This window comes from Saccostrea echinata, unplaced genomic scaffold (assembly GCF_033153115.1).
Source record: "Saccostrea echinata isolate AGI-Se365-2 ecotype Australia unplaced genomic scaffold, CSIRO_AGI_Sech_v1 ptg000060l, whole genome shotgun sequence".
NCBI lineage: Eukaryota > Metazoa > Mollusca > Bivalvia > Ostreida > Ostreidae > Saccostrea > Saccostrea echinata.
The window spans coordinates 261,622-271,833 of NW_026889809.1; the positions used below are offsets into that span (position 1 = coordinate 261,622).

At 34.6% G+C, this 10,212-nt stretch overlaps 1 long non-coding RNA gene across 1 annotated transcript; it reads right to left on the reverse strand.

Moving 5' to 3' along the window:
- Window positions 1–2,314: 2,314 nt before the first annotated feature.
- Window positions 2,315–9,458, reverse strand: LOC133175047 (uncharacterized). The gene is made up of 4 exons (XR_009719217.1): window positions 9,263–9,458; window positions 4,366–4,760; window positions 3,468–3,588; window positions 2,315–2,665 (listed from the first exon to the last, which is right to left on the reverse strand). It is a non-coding gene; the product is annotated as an uncharacterized LOC133175047 (long non-coding RNA).
- Between the last annotated feature and the right edge of the window lie 754 nt (window positions 9,459–10,212).

Sequence of the window (10,212 nt, forward strand, 5' to 3'; positions counted from 1 at the left end):
TCTTTGCATTCAAGTAAAAAGTTCGGGAAAACTTCAATACAAATACAGATATACATATGCATGCATCATTAAATTGATATATATACTAAATCAGATTGTTTAGCTTTGGTTTCAACGTACAAATAAAATAGTACTTCAAAATAATACGTTTGCCTTTGGTAATAGTCATTTTTTACAAACTAAAGGAACTGCCATGGGAACAAAAGTTGCACCAGCATACGCAACACTTACCCTAGGTTACCTAGAATACAAACTACACCAACAACTCATAACCTTATGGGGAGAAGATATAGCCAGCAGCCTTAAATCTAAATGGAAAAGATTCCTGGATGACTGCTTTATTTTATGGGATGAAAGTGTCGAAAAATTAGAAGTCTTCCATAAAATATTAAATGAATTGAATGCCAACATCAAATTTACTATAGATACCAGTGAAAATCAATTACCATTCCTAGATGTTCTCCTTATTAAAAAGGACAAAAGGATCATTACTGATATATATTACAAAGTGACGGATACACACCAATACTTACATTTTGGTTCTTGTCATCCACATCATACCAAAACATCCATTCCTTATAACCTCGCCAGACGTATATGCACCATTGTCAGTGAAAAAGATACAAGGGACATTCGTTTATGTGAACTTAAAACCTATCTTTTAAAACAGAAATACCCAGTCCAACTTATAGACAATGGAATACTTAAAGCCAAGGAACATGAAAGATCAGAATTACTATTAACCAAAGGATGTGAGGATAACGAGAATATTATTCCCTTTGTACATACTCATAATCCTCAGAATCAGAACATCAACTCCATTGTTAACCAACTGAACACCATTCTCAAAGAGGACCAAACAACAAAGCCAATTTATGAAAACGTACAATTTATCTCAAGTAGACGTCAACCAAAGAACCTGAAAACACTACTATGTAACTCTAATTTTGAAGAAAACTATTCAGTGACTAAAAGTAAAAATCCTCGATGTGGAACCTGCGACCATCTAACTGAAGGAACTTGTTATAACTTTAACGGCCGAAGATTTACAGTGAACGCCAATATGTCGTGTGATACTCAAAATGTTTTATATGTTATAACCTGTCCAGGGTGTAGTGAATATTATATTGGTGAGACCAGTAACACGCTCCGTACTTGGGTTCATATTCATAAACAGCATATCAACACGCCAGAATACAGACAGATACCACTTAGTGAACATTTAGAAGTGTGTGGACAAAAGAAATTTAAGATATTTCCTTGTTATAAAGTAACAGGAGGAAATGATATTTGTAGACGTCAAAAAGAAAAACATTTTATTTGTACGTTGAAGCCAAAGCTAAACAATCTGATTTAGTATATATATCAATTTAATGATGCATGCATATGTATATCTGTATTTTTATTAAAGTTTTCCCGAACTTTTTACCTGAACGCAAAGAGCAATTGACTATGATGTCATAGTACATTTGACTTCACATTTACGACGTCATATACTCCGCGTATCATTGTGTAACGTTACTATGTAACTACTGTTGTTTATTTTGTAAAGCTTCTGAAGATGGAATGAAAGGCCTAAAGCTTTACTGAGGTTTTTCGTGTTTTTCTTCTTTATGTTAAGTATTTTATTCTGACCACTGAGACTTTTTATTGGATAATCTATATATATATATATATATATTGTAATATTCATTAAATAATAGTCTCCATATTTATTCTCTGTATAGAAAAACAGGCAACATAATTAATACAAGTTCCTCCAAAAATATTGACAGTCATTTAATTCATGTATAGTACAAAATATCTGTGAAATCAATTTTAAGTCACCTCTTCTAAAACACGCCAGAAAAAATGACTAAAATTACTCTAATGTTAATAATCAATTATCTTTGGTATTATTAATATTATTTATTGACCAATTACACCTACCAGTGACCAATGGTAGATTTATGTGATTAATGAACATTAAAGACATGAAAAAAAAATTATAAATTTTGTAAGCTCTTTATTTTATCACATAACACTTTAAAATACACTGTTTCGCTCTGTTAGAGTTCATCAGGCCGCCTAGCAGACGACGACAGTGTTTTTTTTTGGGGGGGGGGGTCTTTTTGACACAAACTTTCAGTATTTACACATTTGTTAAAGCTCACTTCTTTTTTATTTTGACAATGTTTTGCTGAGCCATTTTCCTTTGGAAACTTTCTTGATACCTGGACAAACACCACCAAATGTTTTCCCATAGACTTCCATACAAATTCCAATCACTGTCACTTATTTTTATAATCAATATTCAAAAAATCAGTCACTGTGAAGCAAAGTTCAACACCTCTTCTTCGAAATTCCACCATGAAAAATATATCATGCCATTGCGTTTATCCTTTAAATTTTGGCCTGTTTACAACTGGTATAGATTCGCACTGAATGAAATTGTCCAGCAAAATATCACCCCTCATCTCAAGTCTTCCTTTATAAGTCCTATATCTTTTTTTACACATTCTGTTAAGTCACATATAATTTTTATCACTTATATTTCACTGTCGAATTCCACCACAAAGATTTTTTGTTAATGACCAATCAGGACTCCTGTCAGCTTTTCTTCTCCGCACAACTTTGGGTGTCCAAAATGGCGGCCCCCTCTACCTAGGCAATTCTGGTGTTCTTCCTATAACCAAATGGATAACAAAGTGAAAAAGTGCCCAATTTGACATATTCAGATAACATGTATATAGTACATTTAAAATATGTAACATGAAGAAATTACATGTAAAAACATGTAAATTATGACTATCTATTCAATGTAACCCCCCTACACAAAACGAACGCAACCGTGATATGAAGATGTATTGAAAGTGAACTTCATATTGACTTTTTAAAGTGACTACTGAAATAAAATATGTAATTAACTGACTAACAATGTTATTTCTTATGTTTTCAAGAGGATTTGAGGGATTACATGTAATTTTCACATTCAGAGTATATTGTACCCGATTTTAAAAAAAATAGCCAAAAAAACTCAAATTATTGAGAAAAAATGTTTTTAACATGTATTTAATTTTACAATTCAAAATGAAATCACTAAGCAGCTGACAGCCAATTAAGAGAAGGTTTTCAAAAGAGATGAGAAATAATTTGATCTAGTAGTGTTGTTTTTTCTCTGTAGCAGTAAAACTGTCATTACCCCCTTCAATACACCTACATTTTGCAGCGAGGGTTGCTGGCTAATTCCTATCATGATAACAAATTATTGCATGATAACACCTTAACTTGACATGATGCTGATGGAGCAATGGAAAAAGCACATCACAAGTGAATTTCACTTCAGACACATACAGTATCCATAGTAAATTTTTCAGTCAAGTTTCAAAGATGGGAAAATTCAAAAAGAGGATAATTAAGGTTTTAAACCCAAATATGAGTGCCTCACAACAAGGGAAAATTACTTCATAAAGAAGAAGAAAACTCACCTGCACCATTCACAAGAGTAGACCGGGAAACCTGGAACTGGTGAGGCATCCACCCTCTGTGTGTGAGGAACAGGAAATGATGCTGTGACATGGGTGCCACCGGTTGCTGCAGCCAAGACCTCTGAAAAAGAAAGAGAATCCTGAGGCTTTGATGCAGGCTGAACCCTTGGGGTAATAACTACAGTTCTTTAAAATTTAATAAATAATATCTATAATTAGTAAATAATTTTTCTAATTATTAAAATAGGCCCATATAAGGCCAATTTGCCTGAAATAAGGGGTATACCTAAGATCCTGTCAAATTAATCAGCTTAATTTAACTCATAAAAGGGGTGGGTATCGGCAAAAATTTCATATCGTGATATATCATGATTTTCCCCAAAAAATATCACGATAAATCGTGATATTTTTACACACAATTTTTACTACAATTTCAAATGAATTTCCGTAATAGTTCTTAAAAATATGCTATAAAAACATAACTCTACTTTTAACTTTTTATTTCTTTAATATAAAGCATGTTTGGATGCCGTTGTTTAACTGTTTTCAACATTTTTTTTTTACATTTCCTGTAATTGTCATTCAATAGTTTGAACAAATAAATGAACAATTTCCGGAATTATGGTAATGTGAAAAATACCGGTATTTTAGTCTCCGTATCACGATACGTATCACACAGTAAAGAATTGCGATATACCGGTATACCGATAAAATCACACATCCCTAACTCATAATTAATTATATCTCTAAATTATAGTAACATTTTTAAAATTGATCATTTCTTTGAGGAAAAAAGTTACAAAACCAGTTTCTCTAGACCGTGATGAGTCTTTTGTCTCAATTCTGAAAACAAGTATAGTCTAAGGGGAGTAACTCTAATTTCTGAAAATGAACTTACCTGGATAGGAAGTGATCAGATATAAAACTGGTTTCGGCAGGTGTGATACAGACTCCCAAAGACTGCTCCATCTTCAAAAGACAAGTGGGATGTTCAATACAGCCTTCAAAAAACATGGGAAGACCAATCCAGGATGTGATGGCAACCTGACCTGGGACATGGACTCTGAGGAGAGGCATGGCCTGGGTACTCGACTACAGCTGAAATGCAGCAGGTGCCCTTACATTTCAGAAATGCACAACCTCTATGTGGAAGTGCAATCCAATTCCAGGGGAAGGAAAGCAGCAACAATAAACTATGTCCTACAAGTAGGTCTAAGTCAAACCCCCATTGGCAGTTCATCTGTACACAAAATTTTTATGGCCACCAACACTCCGCCTCCGGCCGAGTCTTCACTACAAAAAAACAAGTAACACCATCATGCAAAAAGTAGTTACCCTAAATAAGAAAAAAGATGATATGAAAAAAAGATGTAAGAAATTAGTTCATATTAATAAATTGCAGGGGGCCCCAAACCCAAACAATATAGGAATTCAGTGCGATGGAATGTATGATAACTCCCTCTACTCTGGGGTGGGGGAAACACCCTTCCAGCCTGCTACACAGACCGTCTTCTTAATTGCAGAAGATGTGACCAGTAGTCACGAGATAATATCTTTAGTGACCAAAAACAAAATATGTCCTGAGCGACAGCACCTCAAGAACAATCCAAGCCATGTGTGCACTGAGCAGACCTGGGGCAAATATACCCATGACCAAAAACATTGGTGACGAATTCACCTGGGCCAAAGAGGGCATAGAAGACCTTCTCGAGAATGATTTAAATGTCAAGGACATTACATCAGACCCTGACAGTACAATATTCAAGGCCGCTGAGTCTTTGTATGCCGAGGGCAAACTATCAGACGAACTGCGAAGTTTTGTCGACACTCGGCATCTTGCTGAAAATGTCAGAAAGGCCATCAAGAAAGATGAATCTTTACAGAAAATTATGCCCAAAAATACCAAAGCTGTAAGAATCAAACTGCTAAATAACTTTGCTATAGATTTTACAGACAGATGAAAAGTTTACATAAGGGGGGTGGGGATGGATTTTAAACTACCTGAGGATGCTTCCATATCAATAAAACAAATGGCTTTTCTGTTCTTCAGAAGATTTTTAAAGATTTTTTTCCTATAAATTCCTTTGTAAGAATTTGATCCCCTATTGTAGCTCCTCCCTACCCTAAGGGATCATCATTTGAACAAACTTGGATCTACAATACCTGAGGATGCTTCCATGTCAATATGACTAAACATCTAGAGAAGAAGATTTTTTTCTATATATATTCCTATATAAAACTTTGATCCCCTGTTGTGGCCCCACCCTACCCCTGGGGGTCATCATTGAACAAACTTAAATCTACACTATGTAAAGAAGGTTTTCTTTAAGTTTCAACTTTTTTTGCCCTGTGGTTCTTGAGAACATTTTTAAAGCATGCCACCAAATTTTCACTATTTCTGAATTACCTCCCCTTGCAGGGATCGACAATAACTTTTAAAACCATAGTCACCCTCATACTCAGCAATTTGTTCGGTTGCGGTCATGTATACACGTGATTCAAATAACCCAAACTGTAGGGGACCACAAATGCAGTATTTTTTTTTTTAATATTGAGGTGTTGTCAAAAACAATAAATGCTCATGGAACCTTTTAAAATTGCTGTTCTATCAATCTGTCAATTCCTAATGCATCGTGTTTCACCCACCAACAATGCTATGACATGGATGAGGAAAACCATGCAACATTTTCAACACAAATATTTCTTCCATAAGGATAATTTAAATCAATTAAATTGCTAATTTTTTAATTAACACATGATGTTTATCTCTATTTTTTTGTATCTGATAAGTCTTTTGATAACTGGTTGGTCGTCTCACCTGTGTTGTGTGTCGTGCAATGTACAGCAATAAGTTTAGTTACCGAGAATCGCGAAACACGGGGTGATTCGGAAAGTAACAAAATCAGGACTTTTGCATTTTTAAATTAATTTTTACATGCTTCGAGCGAGTGTTTGGTAATAAATTGCAGTAGCCCTGCAGGAAAAGCTCAAAGACGTTTAGTAGCCCGACCTCAATTTTCAGGTGTCCCAGGCTAGCGGGCTACTGTTAGTGTCGAACCCTGCCTTGAATGAGGGCGTGGCCCTTCATTTGAATAAACTTGAATCCCTTTTACAATGTACCAAAGGATGTTTTGTGGCAAGTTTGGTTGAAATTGGTCCAGTGTTCCTGGAGAAGAAGTTAAAAATATGAAAAGTTTATAGACAGACTGACAGACTACAGACAAAATGTGATCAGAAAAGCTCACTTGAGCTTTTAGCCCAGGTGAGCTAAAAAGTCACTACTTTTCTACAGATAACACATTTTATGAGTTTTTCATATTTATATTATATTATACTTTCATGTAAATAAGTTGAATCTAATTCGTTGAGAAACATTTTTTAAGCAAGAGGCCCATGGGCCACATCACTAGGCAAAAGCACAAATCAGTTCAGTATTGAAAAGACTACCGAGGGGGGGGGGGGGGCATGAATTTAAAGTACTTGATGATGCTTCCATGTCAATATAACAAATGGCTTTGTTGTACTTGAGAAGATTTTAAAAAAAATTTCCCATATATTCCTTTGTAAAAATTTGATCCCCCATTGTAGCTCCTCCCTATCTCAGTGGTCATCATTTGAACAAACTTGAATCTACACTACCTGAGGATGCTTTCATATCAATATGATTAAACATAGCTTTTCTGTTCTTGAGAAGAAATATTTTTTCTATGTTCTTACGTAAAACTTTCGATCCCCCATTGGGCCCCACCCTACCCCTGGGGTCATCATTTGAACGAATTGAATTTACACTACCTGAGGATGCTTCCATATCAAAATGACTAAACATGATTTTCAGTTCTTAAGAAGAAGATCTCTTCCTATATGTTCCTATGTAAAATTTTCGATCCCCCATTGTGGCCCGACCCTATCCCCAGGGGTCATGATTTGAACAAAATAGAATCTACACTACCTGAGGATGCTTCCATATCAAAATGACTAATCATGGCTTTGCAGTTCTTCAGAAGAAGATATTTTCCTATATATTTCTATTTAAGACTTTGATCCTCCATTGTGGCCCCACCCTACATCTGGGGGTCATGATTTGAACAAAATAGAATCTACACTACCTGAGAATGCTTCCACATAAATATGATTAATTAGGGTTTTGCTGTTCTTGAGAAGATTTCTAAAAAATTTTCCTATATATTTCTATGTAAAACTTTGATCCTCCATAGTGGCCCCACCGTACCCCCGGGGTCATGTTTGAATAAATTTGAATCTACACTACCTGAGGATGCTTCCATATAAATATGACTCATCATGGCTTTGCTGTTCTTGAGAAGAAGATTTTTAAAGGTTTTCCTATATATATTTCTATGTAAAACTTTGATCCTCCATTGTGGCACCCCCTACCCCCGGGGGTCATGATTTGAACAAAATTGAATCTACACTACCTGAGGATGCTTCCACATGAGTTTCATCTTTCCTGGCCCTGTGGTTCTTGAGAAGAAGATTTATAAAAGATGCTATTAATTTTTCGCTAATTCTTTATTATCTCCCTTTGAAAGAAGGCGTGTCCCTTCATTTGAACAAACTTGAATCCCCTTCATGCAAGAATACTTTGTGGCAAATTTGGTTGAAATTGGCCCAGTGGTTCTTGAGAAGACGTCGAAAATGTTAAAAGTTTACAGACAGACAGACGCCTGATAAAATTTAAAGTGATCAGAAAAGCTTACTTGAGCCTTCAGCTAAAAACACCATTACCCGCTGAATGATGAAGCCACGCCCTCCAGCGTAGCAACTGTCAACATTGCTTGATGACGGGTGATATTCCAAAAAAACAGTGACTGCGCAGAATTTATGCGCGCACGGTTCACTGTTATATGATTGTATTAAATTTTGTATAAAACATTCAGTATAATATAATAAATATTGCATGTAGTTGAGTGTAACATTGAAAATTTTTACCCCAAGAAAACCACTGTAAACTTCCGCTGCGCCTCGGTTGACAATGGTTTTCCATGGGAGAAAATTTTCAATGTTACACTCAACTACATGAAATATTTATATAATATATAATATAATAATATATGTGTTATTTGAATGTACAATGCTGAAATAGTAGTCAGGGTTTGACACATTATGCACGAGCCAGAAATCAGAGTGCATTATGTGTCAAACCCTGACTACTATTTCAGCAAAGTACATCTAACTAATAACACTAATTTGATTATAATGCTGACTGTTGTTTGTATATGACAATTTAATAAAAATTCTCAATCCCAAAGCTGTTTGCGGATGTTAAATCTAAATGAAAATTTTCTTGAACATGCATTAAATTCTTTCAACAAGTGTTATATCTAAAAGCATTTTTAATTAATGACTCCTGTTACATTGCAATTTTGAATATTGATACATTAATTTAAGTATTTATTTGATATTTTTTTTCAAGATCCTTGTCAGTGATATCATTATTTTGATTTTTTATTTTTTATTTTTTTTTGGTGTCAAATGTCACTATGAAAACTATGTATATATACTAGCTATAAATACATTTGGTTAATGATAGGTTTTTGTGGCGTAATGGTAATGCGTGGGACAGACAATCTCATAATCGCAAGTTCGACACGCAACTTGGTGCTTTACACATTTCCTTTCAAAAAGACAGCTGTGAACTATTTTGGCATAGTATGCTTACGCTATATAAATCCTTAGAACACTGCAAAAATAGTTAGGTATTGATTACATAGACAAACTGACAGGAAACATTCTAATAATAAAATATGATGAAAAACATAAAAGCAATATGTACATACCTGCCATACACTTGCAATGTCCTGGTGACATCGTACCTTGTTGTAAACAAGGTATTTTACAATGTTAGGGTAGATGACTTTAGGCCAGTTCATCATGTCTTTTGTCCATTCACCCTTTTCCTTCTCCTAAGGATCTTTATCTTCAAATGCTCATAGCTTTTCCACAAACCTGGTCCATGCGGTAGTATCCAAGGTGTCCAGACAATGCACTTTTGCCCTGGAGTCTGATATTTTGCTGTTTAACTTAATCAACATAAGTTTCATTGACATCTCTAGTTTTTGCCCTACAAGATGGTGCAACGTGCAGAGGATTATGGGTAACTTAAAGTCATAAATGGAAAATGGTTTCATTGCATATTTAACTACTTAACTATGTTCAAGTATCTATCACTGTTATTCACATGTATTCATTATATTAATTTCTCAGAAGTTTTTTTTGTGAATTGGTCTGGCCATCACTTAAAGAATAATTTAAATTATTGACATCACTGTTTTTCAGAAATATGTTGACTTTGTTATTCACAAATATCCATCATTTTTATCGACGAAAGGAAGTACACAATCACTATCCATGATGAAATATCTCCGTTTCCAATGGAGTCAAAATGTCACATTTATCAAAACTTCAGCATAAGTTCCTGTCCAAAATCCTGGTCATAATAATGTCACACACCTCTCAGAACTTAGTAAAACTGGTCCTTTACGGGATGGTCTGAAAAATACAGAGGAGAAAACTTAACATTCCTGTAAATAGTTTTTTATTTAAATTAAACCTTTGCCATACATGGAAATTGTTTTATTAAATTTGGAAAATTTAAAATTTGTTTACAGTTGAACCTCATTATCTCAAACTTGATGGCACCGAGAAAAATCTCTGAGATAACTGAGGTTATTGAACATATAGAGAAAGTGTTTGGGACTTTTTACACTTTGACATATCCGTGATATTG